Genomic DNA, 14,031 nt, shown 5'->3' on the forward strand with positions numbered 1-14,031 from the left:
GCAGATGCAATCAGTTGGTTTTCTAAGATAAAAAACAAGGATAAATGTTCTTTCTTCCAATTTGATATCATACATTATTATCCATCTATTACTAAAGAACTCTTTATGCAATTTGCCTCTCTCCAAGAACGAGATTGATATCATGAGAAAATGCAGAAACATTATCCTGATTAGTAGAAATGAACAATGGATTAAAAATAAATACCATTTGATATTCCTATGGGACCTCTTAATGCTGCTAAAATTACAGACTTAGTTGGACTATATATCTTATAAAATCCAACTAAAAATTCATAAGTCGATACAATTGGCTTATATAGGGATTATGGCCTTTTTCCAGTAAAAAATGCTGACCACTCTTAATGTGATAAAATAAAAAAATTATTATAAAAGAATTCAAAATAATAGATCTTAAAATTTAAGTTACCACAAACATGAAAATAGTTCACTTCCTAGATGCTACACTAAACCTAAACAAGCGAACTTATGAACTCTATAAAAAGAAATAACAGTAAATTGCATAAAAAAAATTGAAAAAAAAATGTGAACGGAGGGCGTTCGGCTTTGCTTGGTCATAAAATATGCTTAAATATATTTTAATTCGTGCAGATGTCTTTATTGAATATTGTATTGTACCTCACATATAGTACTGATTTCAAAAAGTAAAAACAAAAAAATAATAACTTGAGTGCCATCAGGTAGGATCGAAACCAAAACCTTTAGTGCTCCACGTTCTCTACTGTTTGCCCTATTGACAGATAGATTAAAAGATTTTAAATTAAACCACCCCGAGCTGTGAATAAATTTGCGCAGGCGCAAAACTAATAAAAATATGTCGACAAGTTTAAATGAACATTTAGGCATTTTAAAATATATATTCTTTTAATTTTCATTTTAATTAATACTTTTAAAATTAACCTTTTAATTACAGTTCTTTCTTAAGAAATAACATATTAAGCAAAAGTTAATTAGTGGATCGTAACATGTAAACAAAGTTTACACGAAACTATCGTAGATTGAGGAAGAGATAGTGGAACATCTAAGTTAAAACTAGAATTTGACGGTGTAGATTAGTATTTGAGAAATGAATCAATTGCATAAATATACTAGAGAAAAAAATAATTATTAAAATAAAAAAAAACACAAAGAAAAGATTAAAGTAATATTAGAATAGGTAATTAGTTGAAATATCTGTTAAAAGTAGAAATACGAAAATGGGGAAATGACTAAACGTGAAGGCTATCGAAAAATCGAAAAATCTATATATGTCCACCATCTCTGAAATCATCTTGTTACTATCAGTAATCCATTAGCAAAAGAATGAGCTGTAACTCCTCATCCAAGGAAATATTCGACAAACATAAAGAGTTTTACAATAAGGCCCTTGTAAACAGTGGATATTAAAAAAAACTAAATTAGAGTATACAGAGCCTACAAAGAAAACACTCACATTAAAGAAAAAACGTAAAAAGAAAATCATTTAGTTTACTCCTCCCTTCAATCAAATGGTTAAAATCAACCTAGAAAAAATTCTTAAATCTCATTAAGCTACACCACTTCCCCTCCAACAATATCCTCCACAAAATATTTCATAAAAATATTGTTAAATTATACTACAGTTGCAGCAATAACTAACAAAGAATAATAAAACATAACAATCAAATTTTAAATGATAAAACAAAATGTAATCAGAGTAAAAAAATAAATATCTGTAGTTGTATAGATAAATCTCACTGTCCCCTAAACAGAACTGTCTGGTAACCTCTTTTATATACTTAGCTAAGATCCGAGCAGAGGAAGGCCTTGCTATTACAAATTCTACATAGGTCAAACTAGTAATATTTTCAAGCAAAGATACACTGGCCATAAAAGGTCCTTCATGAATTCGAAGTATAGTCACAAGACATCATTGGCTGCATATTACAGTGAACTAATGGGAAAAAGCTTAACACCAATTGTCAACTGAGAAATCCTGAAAAAAAAAAACAGAATTTATTAATCACTTAACTCCCCTTGTTTCCTTTGCTTAAATGAAAAACTCGGTATCACTAAATTTAAAGATAAGGATAAACTCCTAAATAAAAAACAAAAAACATCAATAAATTGTAGGCATTACAAATCACACTTTCTTAATAAATTACATACTCCTCCCTCTTAGGTCCCTATCAAACACGTTTCTGAGAGTTCATATACTAAGATCTCACAGAAATGCATCTTTTTACTTAAATCTCCACAAAATTAAATATTGGCTAAAATCATTGCTACACCCTCTATGTTAGCACCACTCCAGAGAATCATTTCATGTAATTATAGTTATTACTTCAAAAAAAAAAATCTCCATAATACTCCAAATATTATCTATTTCCCTCAATTTATCCACTGATATTTTAACACTTGCATGTATGTTATATCGCACTCAAACATTTTAATAGAAACGATAACAACAACAATCGCCTCTGGTGGTAATCGGATGGGTTGAATATGGCTGAACAACAACTTTTGGGTGCCATTTTATACATATGCCATCTGGAATAAAAAGATCGCTCAGTATATATATATATATATATATATATATATATATATATATATATATATATATATCATTGCTTAAAACTGAATCGACTTGCGGTTTGATGAAAATATACATAAAAAAATGAAACACTTCATTGTTTACAAAACATTACCATCAGGCATTTTTTCTCATCATAAGAACAGCCAATCATTTTGTTTTATTAGATTTTTATTTGACAGCCGATTGTCTTTTTCATTTGAATATGAAACTTTGACGGAAGATTTTAATTGCAAAGAAATTATGTGAGTATTTACTAATCTCAGACGAAAACAAGAATTTTATGTCTCTTTTATTTTTCTTGAATTTTTCAAATTGAATTATTTTTCTGTAATAATATCTTTATTTAAATTGATTATGATAAAACTGATGTCTCCAAGGACACGGACAAAAGCCGGTTTCCTAAATAAGTAATGCACTGATCTACTTCTAGTTGCTTGATCTAGCTGAAATTTTGCATGTGCAATGATTTATATCTTTATGAGATATATAACAAAGTTCAGCTCTGAAATCCCTGTGGTGTCTAATTTACAGGTGTTTGAACTGAATCAGGTGTGAAATGGAGCCTGTTGAGAGTCTCGCAGTGATCCGGTTTTTGTATTTGAAAGGGTGCACACTACAGAAGACTTTGATGAAATGAAAGAAACGTATGCTAATGATACCTTGTCATATGACCTTGTAAGACGCTGGCATTGTGAATTGGTTAGATATCTGTGGAAACAGCTTCCAGACCTGATTGCTCCCTTCAGTAATTTATGAAGCGTTTGTTAGTCAAGTAAGTGCTGCCATTTTGGAAGATCGACGATTGGCTATTCGCCAACTAGCCCATTCAGGACCGGTTGCACATGCATAAGATGTCTGCCAGATGGATTCACAGGTTATTCATGCATTGAGTGCTCGAGGATGAATTTGTAGATGTGCCAAAAGTACAAGTCAAAGCTTTTCAAAATACTGATTATACGGGATGAAACCTGAGTTTATCACAAGTCATTGCAGTGGAAACTCACCGCCTCAAAAGAAGGCAGCATACTTGTGTCAGTGGTTAGAGTACTTGGTAAAAATCAACTATACAAGTGGTATTCACCTGAAGGTTGAAGGTTTAATTCTCAGTGTGGGCGATCAAAATATGCAATTGCGGATTACTTAGGACCTCTATTCAGTCATGGCTGACAGAACAAGAACATGCTATCTCCATGAATTGAATAAAGGGTTCCATTCGAAATTCCGTCCATATTCCCGAGTTTGACAGAAAGATTCTCGAGTTCAGCAAGAACTGAAGAAGGTCAGAGGTTACATCGATCGAAACGTTGTGAAAATGACACTCATGATGAAAACAGTAGTCCGATGAATCCAAATAATACGAAAAATACTTGATCAAATTACGTGATTTTTGGAATATTTCATTTTCGTTCCGTGACTGGTACGTACATTATACACACTTTTCTGTATTTTCTTTATTTTTAATTGCTGCCATAAGTGCCAATCTGAATAAGCACCCAACCCTTCTTTAAATAAAACCTTTAAAAGCGTAACAAGTCTCCATTGTGTTTCCATATGAGTTTTATTCGCCTGAGTTAAACAACGGCCACTAGACGACACAACTACACAGGAAACGTCCTGTCATGAATGATAAAAAAGCGACGATAAAAAGAATGAAAGGCCGGCGACCGTGCACGTATGTAAAAAGACTTTGTTTTGTTGACGGTTTATTGAACACTCACTGGTGATAAGGCTCGCGTGTGCACTCTACGCGTTTGTTGTGAACGACGTGTGCGAACTGTTTGTTTAAATTTAAATGTTACACAGACACACGTGTGACGAGGGCATGTATAAAGAGTTAGATAGCTAAGAATCGATGTAGGTACAAGTTACAAATTACTTCATTCTTGCAAAAGTTGACATAAAAACACTGTTTAAAAGAAAGCCCCCACCCCCATTCGATACACGATGAATGCTTTGGCGAATTTCATGCCCGGCTGTACAGGTTTTCTTTTTTGTTTTTTGAAAGTCATCTAACCTGTGTGGCAAATTAGCGCCATTTTTTTTTCCTTTCTTTGTCCCGTCAAATATGAATGTGTTATTACTCTTTTGATTTCGCTCTGAGGAAACAAATCTTTGAACTTGTTGTGGCCCGGCTTCTTACGCAGCGCACCGTATTGTGACCCGGCTCTCTGCCCCTCCCCGGCAACCGAGATAAAACACAAGCGCTTAGTGCTAAAACCATAGATGTGTGCTTCATGACATGGCCCAATTGGTACAGAAATCATTAAGCTGGTTAGCTTTATTATACCCTTGGCTTTAATTTGCCGTTTTCTTTCTGCAGATAAAAGTTAACGCTTTGAAAGAAAAAGGAGGTTTCACTCTTCTTATGCGCTTTCTCAAGTCGACCTGTTTATGCGTCCATTCATATGGACTTATATTTTATTGGGATAATCTATATATTAATACGATAGCGTGTGTGTTATTTTATGTGTCAGGATTACATCTTTTTTCTTCCGAGTGACTTCCCTTTAATTGTTATGACCTTCCATTTCTTGTAATAAATAGTTTTGCCAAGAATTCTTCATAAGTTTTGGTTTCGATTTCGATTATAGCTGAAGGAACTCAACTTATATATATATATATATATATATATATATATATATATATATATATATATATATATATATATATGGTTGCTCCTATAATTACTGGAATGATGGCAGTCTTCCTAAGATTCCAATTTCTTTTCATGTCGATTTTCATTAAATCTTGGTATTCCATTATCTTCTCCCCTCAGCTCTTTTCAAGCCAGCATTATTAAGGGTACTGACTTTCACTTTCAGATTGCAAATGATACATAAACCGTTATAATCTCATGACGATTTATAGGAGACTATGTGAGGAGATAAGCAGTTAGATGTTTGTTCACGTTACATTTAAACTTCTGCATGATAGTATAATCAGGAAAGCAAGAAGCGGAGAGGGAATTTCAAAGTATTGCAGTCCAAAGAAATAAACTATTGGAGCATCTAGGGACTTCAACTGTAAAAGGATGGGATTTTGCTGCTTGTCGGGTAGGCATTTACAACCGATAGTTACCAAATATGCAATTAAAGAAAATGAAGTTGTCAATTTCAAGTTCGCCGCTACTAAAATAACACAGGTGGATTAGTGAAAAAATTAAAAGGGAAGAGGGTTGTTGTACTTTTACATCATCTATTGAAAACCTGCTTTTAGATTTTTGCATGCAAAATTCTAAAAATGAAAGTACCAGGCACTAGATACGATCATCTACATAAAGAAAAATGGAATGCTGGTCCTACATCTAAGGAGAACACTCATTCCAATCTCGATAGAATACAAAATCGTCTTCATAATCTAGTGGGGAGTGATAGTTTCACTTCCCTGCAGTCACTTTCTCTCAGAAGAGACCTTTCTAGTCTCTCTCTGCTCTGTCGATATTATCATGGAAGATGCTCCAGTAAGCTCCAGTCTTTGGTTCCTCCATGCAAGACATTCACAACAAGAACTCTTTTTACTGCTACATCTAAAAACAACATTCCTTTCTCTTTCTGTGTGCCTAGTGTGAGACAGAATTTCCATGAACAGAGTTTCTTTCCAAATGATTCCAACACGTTGAATGCATTACCGCCGGACTGCTTCCCTGATGATTACAACATGATCGTCTTCAAATCCAATGTCAACAATTTTTGTAATAGCTCGATAAGCAAGCATCAAACGCAGTTCATACAATTGATCAATGGTAGTACTTCCATAGTGTTCCTCATCTTTCAGGAGGCAATCACATCTCATTTACCCTCATCCTCGAGTGACCCTCAGCTAAGATGCTGTAAATGATGCTGTTCTACTAAGTCTTTTCTGGGTTCACTTGTTACAAATTCTTATTACAAATACTTGTTACGAATTCTTGTTACGAATTCTTGCTAAAAACCGTTCGATAAGTAATCAGTGCATGCCATTGATTCTGTTAGTACTCCCATAATATTCTTCATCTTTCAATTGACAAGAACTCCTTTCTCACAAAAGAGACATTTATTGATCCATCTCATTAACCATTATCCTCAAGTGGCTCTTGGCTTTGATAAGTAATGATCAAACAGCAAAATTAAATTTAAAAATAAAAAATAAAAATAAAAACGTGTTGATATTATCGACAACAACTCCCCTTTCTCAATCATTCCTATCTCATTAACCTTCATCCTCGAGTGTCTCTCAGCCTAAGAAACCAGCATTGTTTTTCATTTTTTAAATAAAAAAATACATTTTAACACATTGTGTTTTTTGCTTGTTTTTTTTTTTAATTTTATTTGTTTGATTGGATGTTTTTAATAAATGCTATTTTACAAGGTCTTTTCGGGACTGTCGTGTGCAAATCATTTTGCCAGTCAGACATCTTGTAAAAAGCCTTTGACAGAATGCAACATGACGTCAAAGAAGGTATAACATTAATACCTTAATTGTAATCTATTGTTAAAAGTCTTCGTTCAGGGCTTGATCATTATTGAATGATTTGACATTTATGACCAAGCTTCAATGTTAAAAACTCTTGTTAGAAATCGTCACATAAGTAATCTCCGTTAGTACATAAGTGATCACTGTTGGTACTTCTATAGTTTTCCTCATCTTTCGGCTGACAATAACTGCATCTCATAAACCATCATCCTCGACTGGCTCTTGGCTTTGATAAGTAGTGACCCAACAGAAAAAATAGAATAAGAAACGTGTTGATATTATCGACCACCACCCCCTCGTCATCAAGTGATCTACTTTAAAATAGGTAATCAAGCAAGCACTTGCTGATCAAGCGACAAATCAAAAAAGGATAATCTTTTTTTAAGCACATAAAAAAAAAAAAACAATTAATCGTTTTATTACTTAAAAAGCTTTTACAATAATCTACAAACTACGGATGAAAAAAAAAAAAAAAAGATGAAAGTTAAGCAACGATATTTTACCTGCAACAACAAAAACAACAACAACAAAAACAAAAACAACAACAACAACAACAACAACAATAACAACAACAATCAAAAAATAAACGTCGTGTTAATCCAATGAATTGCTAATCCACTAAAAGATCCATTCTGTTAATCTATTTCTCAAATGATGGGTGAGGGTAAGGTTGGATTAAAAACTGGATATGTTTTGTTTATTTCGTTTTATATATGTAACGTAGCGGGACGTTCTTATGGTAACATAGGGCGCATGGACGCGTGTGAGAAAATCGGCAGCAACCTATGATGGTTGACTAGCGAAAATATTAGCAGCAGCAGCAGCCGTATTAACACATATGCAAATTAAGCAAGTGTGCACGCGCCGACGTCACGAGAAGAAGGCAAGAAAAAAAAAAGGAAAATAAAAAAATACACCACGTAGGCAAGAAAAGAAGTAAGTTGCATGTCGGGGAAAACGGATATGTGAAAACGAGGGCAAGAAAGCACTGGCTATGGCCGGCGTGAGGATGCGGGGAGCGGGGAGAGAGACTTTTAAAAAGCACAAGTTATATGGCAGAGTGTTGTTAAAAAACACGTGTGTGTGTGTGTGTGTGCGTGTGTGCGTGTGTGTGTGTGTGTGTGTGTGTGTGTGTGTGTGTGTGTGTGTGTGTGTGTGTGTGTGTGTGTGTGTGTGTGTGCACGCGAAAAGACATTTGAGAAAATAATGAACTGCGTGATTGCTGGAAAAACCACGAATAAATTCATTTTATTTGCATTATTAAAAAATAAGTCGGATTTTCTTTCTTTCTTTTCTTTTTGTTCCTCTGCTACGGTATCAGACAACGTGTGGGTCCAAAAGGTTTCATGTGTAGTGACACCGTTAAAGTGTAACGGCCACGTTACATATACAAACTAACTTACTACGGGGTGTTTTTTAGAAGCAGCGAATTTTAAATTGGTAACTTTATTTTCTTTAATCTCAGATTTCTTGTGGCGCGGAGGTCACTCTAGAATAAGAGTAAAACGTTGGATAGGCGGTGAGATAGGACCAGTCATAGTGGAACTTAGATAGGGCTAGATTATCTTAGGAGACGGCTCAATTGGAATCTATTCATATTGAATTTAAAGATGATAACGTTATAGTCAGCTGGGAAGCAACCCCACAGTATTGCGTTCAACAGACGGACAGTTCTAGGAAAGAAACTCTGCTCATGGAATTTATTGTTTAGTTTTAGACACGGATAGAGAGTATGAGATGTTGTGGGCGGTTGTTGCAGGTAGCCGTGTATTTGTTGCGAACGTTTTATGGGGAGGGACCATAGACTGGAGCTCAGTCGAGCACCTTCCATAAAAGAAACGATGGAACAGAGACAAACTTAGAACGTCTGCATTACTTAATTAAAACTTTGTTGGTTGCTTCACCTTTGGAAAATGTTAACTTTTTGAATTTCCAACGATTTCTTTCGTTCTTAAATAGAATAACGTAATACTTTTCATTACAAAAAATATATTTTCAAATATTGTACTGGTATTTTATTTTCTTCGATTCATTCATCCAGAAGAAGTCTTACAATAAAGACGAAACGTTGATGGACGTGTGACTTGATTTGTTTATTCTCTCTCTCTCTCTCGCTCTCTTTCTAAATACACACACACACACACACACACACACACACACACACACACACACACACATATATATATATATATATATATATAAACCTATATATATATGTATATAGTAAGTTATAAAAATGTATATGGCAATTAAGCTACACAGAATGTTCCGCATTTCGTGAGAATTCGTCAGGCTTATGCTCACAAGAATGAAATGCGGAATATTCTGCGTAGCTTAATTGCCATATATATTTTCATAACTTACTATCTAGCTCTACCTATGTATTGAGAACTGTTGAAGTAAATACTGAAATTTACGCATAAAATTATATTTTCACATATTAATTTATGTGATAAAATGAAGTAGTCATATATATATATATATATATATATATATATATATATATATATATATATATATATATATATATATATTACATGTCTTCAAGAATTCTACCTTTTTTTCGCCAAGTTTATTCACAAGTTTGCAAAAACTAGATCAGGAAATAAAAGTACACCGTTTTTTTTTTCTCATCTAACATGGATAACGAGATAAAAACCTTTATTTTGCGAATAAAGACATTTTTTTTTATTTTGCAGTTGCCCTGTAGAAATGTGAGGAATTTCTTTTTTTTTTGGGGGGGGGTGAAAGAATTGCAATCAAAAGAGATTAATAATAATAAAAAAAAACTTAAAAGAAAGAAAAAAAAAACTGAATGAGGAGGAAAAATCTATCACCGTTTCCTTTCAAGTTTCTAAAGCTAAACCCTCATTTTTTTCAACCCATCCCCTTCATTTTTTTTTTTTTTTTTTTCTTGCAATATTTTTTTTTAGTCTGTTTGTCATTGCAGGTCTCAGATTTTTGGCAAGTCTGGGGTAATGTCTTTTTATTATACAATCTCTCTCCCTCTCTCTCTCCCTCTCTCCCCCCTCTCCTTGCACAGTAGCAGCCGCCAGAGAATACATTTAGAAATGGTTTCTTCTAACCAAAAATCTTGACATTATTGGATTTATATAAAGAAATCTCTATTCTTACTGTTTCTCCTGCTACAACAACTCAGGTGTATATGTGTGTGTGTGTGCGTGTGTGTGTGTGTGTTTCTGTATGTGCGTGTATTTATGGGTATATGTGTGTGTCTTTATGTATGTGTGTGCGCGTGTGTGTGTGAATGTGTGTGTGTGTGAATGTTTGCGCGTGCGTATACCTTTTGTATGTGTACGTGTGTGTGCGCGCGTGTATCTATATGTATATGTGTGTGTGCGTTTCTGTATGTGCGTGTATTTATGGGTATATGTGTGTGCCTATATGTATGTGTGCATGCGCGTGTGTGCATGTATGTATGTATGTATGTATGTATGTATGTATCTGTGTCTGTGTGCACGCTCGCGAAAGGGAGGCGAAGGGAGGAGGACGACGGAATTACAAAGTAGGAGGAGCCACAATCTCCTGCTCCCTCGCCCCTGATGCTTAAATACGAAGTCGTCTTACTTTACCTTCTTGCCTTTTTCCTCTTTAAACTCTGGAACCGAGCTATATTTAATATAAATTCCAAATAGAAAAGCAAACATAAAACATTAAAAAAAAAAAAAAAATCATGCTATATAATAAAAGTAAATTTAAAAATTATCGAGGAAATAATAAAAAAAAAATTCTGCAGTAGAAATTAGATGCAAAAAATTAATAATACGACAGAAATTGCAATTTCTCTTTAAATTTAAATTTAAATTTAAAGTTTCTTAATTCTATAAGTCTGAGTCGATGTGCGATCCTAACCCTAAGCCTAACCCTAATTCTACTAGCCCTGATCTTTTATATTTCCTACTTTTTGAAACGAGGATTAACAATTTATGCTCATCTTAAAAGTTATTCTCACAACGTTTCGGCCACGGCAACATTTGATTTCCGTTTTGTTGTATTCTGGGATGCATACAGAATTTCAAACTGGACCTTTTACAGGTACATTGTTCTCATTCCATCAGTCGTGACCGAGTCGAAGTCTTGAGTAATTTTTATTTTATTCTTAGTTAGTATCGCCTATAGTGAAGATTGAACCTTCAACCTCCAGAAGACTGTCGCTTAGGACGGATTGCTACTTAACACATTTATCTTTTGTTCCAAGTGTCCGTGCCATGGCTGACAGAATGAGAACAATATACTCTAGTGAATTAAATAATAGGTTCCGTTCGAAGTTTCGTATGGATTCTCATGTTTGACAAGATACATCTGAAGAAGGTCGGAGGTTACGTTGTGAGAATAACACCCCAAAAGGAAAATAGTAGTCAGGATAGGAAAAAAAAAAAAAAAAGAAAAAAACTTGCTGCTTTATAATTCCGAATATTTTTTTCCCAGTTCATACCAGAAAGTTAAATGATGTAAAACGTGGTCACTTCCTCTGTAAGGGACACAAATGTACCATAATTTTTTTTTTAATTTTGGATTATAAATTTTAATTCTAACCAGAACCAATTTAAAGGTCTCAAAATCACTTTCAAATTTCTTTAAAAAAAGAAAAAAGCCTAAGTTTTGAAACTCCATGGAATAAGAAAATAAACTTTTGTATGTTGTATTCCTTGTTTTTGAACAATACATTTTGTAAATGTTAATTTGCATAATTTAATTCCTCTCACCCACAAACGCACACCCACAAACACACACCCACAAACACACACACACACATACACACACATATATATATATAATGATTGTATTGCTGTTGTTTTTTAGATATCAATCTCATGAAACTCTGGTGTTTATCAAAAGTGCTCAATAACAAGTAGAGTAGTATTATAGTATAAATTCCTTTACTTATGCAAACATTAGTGGCTACATATGTGCATATATGTTTCAGTTTCTATTCTTTATGAAAAGCGACATTCTCAGTCCAAGTTTTGCAACAAAACTGAGAACTTAAATCGCATTCTTTATACACACACAGACACACGCACACACACAGACACACACACACACACACATACACATACACGTATATATATATATATATATATATATATATATATATATATATATATATATATATATATATCATTAAATAAAATAGACGCTTTTTGTCTATTAATTCTATTTTCGATCTTTCCAACTTCCGAATAACAGTCTTCACTTCTGGAGGGAACTGGCTGATGTAATCACCATATTTATCATAAATCCGAGTAATTTCCAATCCTTCAGGATTCATCGTCAAGAATAAATTAGTCTAACTGGTTTTGAACAATTTATATATATTATTTTCTCTTCATTGGTTAATTATTTATCCTTTTTTATATTGGTTAAAATTAATAGTTTTGCAAACATTTCAGGATGCTATTAATGGAAAAAAGAATAAATAAAATAATCAAATTTTAAATAACTGGTCTAGATAGAGTCTATTATTTTTAAATTACTGGATATAGTTTAAGGTCATATTCAGGACCAATTTCTTTTGTAAGTGTATATTTTGTTTTTTATTAAAAATAACAGGCTTTATCTAGATCAGGTATTTAAAAATATGGCTGATTTGGACAAGTATTTAAAAATAATAGGAATTATATGGACCAGTTATTTTTTAATAATAAAACTGACTTGTTATTTAAAAATGATAAGGCTTATCTTAACAAATATTTAAAAATAATAGGGCTTATCTTAACAAATATTTAAAAATAATAGGGCTTATCTTAACAAATATTTAAAAATAATAGGGCTTATCTAAATGAGTTACTTTGATATAATAGGACTTATCTTGACAAGTATTTAAAAGTAATAGGGTTTATCTGGCTGTGTTATTTTGAAATAATAGAGCTGATCTGGTCCAGTTCTTTAAAAATATAAGAGAAAAGGATTTAGATTCCAACCGCCTACAAAACGGATCTAGAATCAATTTTTCATCGATTTTATATCACAAGTGCAATATTTTTTCTTGCATGTCAAACTTGCCCTCTTTTTCCGTTAACTCGTCCTAATCAACCCATCCCTGCTACCCGTTTTTTCCTAAATTCTTAAACGCGCCATCATCATCACCACCAAACACACACATACACCCACATTCACATTACAGGAATTAGCGGGTACTGCTAGTTGGTATTTAAGGAAAACCGCAGGAAATACACATTCATGCAGAAGCTTTTGAAATACAAATAAATCATCCTTGTTATATTTTTTTGCTGGAATTTTATTTTTATTGCAAAATACATTAAAAACATACCAGATCAGGCTGTCTGAAGATATTGGCTTCCTGAGACGAAATTCACCTAACATTGATGCCTTTTGTTTTTCTACTTCCTTTTGCAAAACTTAATTATGTTCTGCAAAACCAAAACCAAAAACAACCCACATTTTCCCTCCTTTTCCTTCTTCCCATTTCCTTTTTCTCTTTCTATCTCCCCCGCTTTCTGACTAGTTTCCTATCTTAAAATGTACTAAACATTAATACTGTAACCTTTTTCCCTCTCCCATTGCAAAACTCATTCATGTTCTGCAGGGCAGGGAACAAAAACGATAAAATCCATGATAAAACAACCAAACCAAACCAAACACTACAAACTAGCGATTGAAGATACTAGGAGTTTGAAGAATAAAAACCTAACCCTAACCCTAACCCTAACCCTAACCCTAAACCAAACAATTGGAGATACAAAAACCTTGAAGACAAAAAACCTTCTACAAAATAACTGGATGCAACATGAATACTATTTCCAAAATAACTGAATTCGGCATTAAATAAACCAAAAAGGGTTGATATGCCGTAAAACCAAACAATTAAACCATTAAAACACATCATTAAAAACAAATCCAATAAAGAGGTATAACATTTTGAAAGTATATTAATATTAGGTACGTGCAAAATGAATAGCCAATGCTCCAAATCTATAAATATTTGAACTCCTCCCTTTATGTAAAAATTCACCAAAAAATCA

Source organism: Euprymna scolopes, chromosome 20, assembly GCF_053919585.1.
Source record: "Euprymna scolopes isolate OS-2025 chromosome 20, ASM5391958v1, whole genome shotgun sequence".
In the NCBI taxonomy this organism is placed as follows: domain Eukaryota; kingdom Metazoa; phylum Mollusca; class Cephalopoda; order Sepiida; family Sepiolidae; genus Euprymna; species Euprymna scolopes.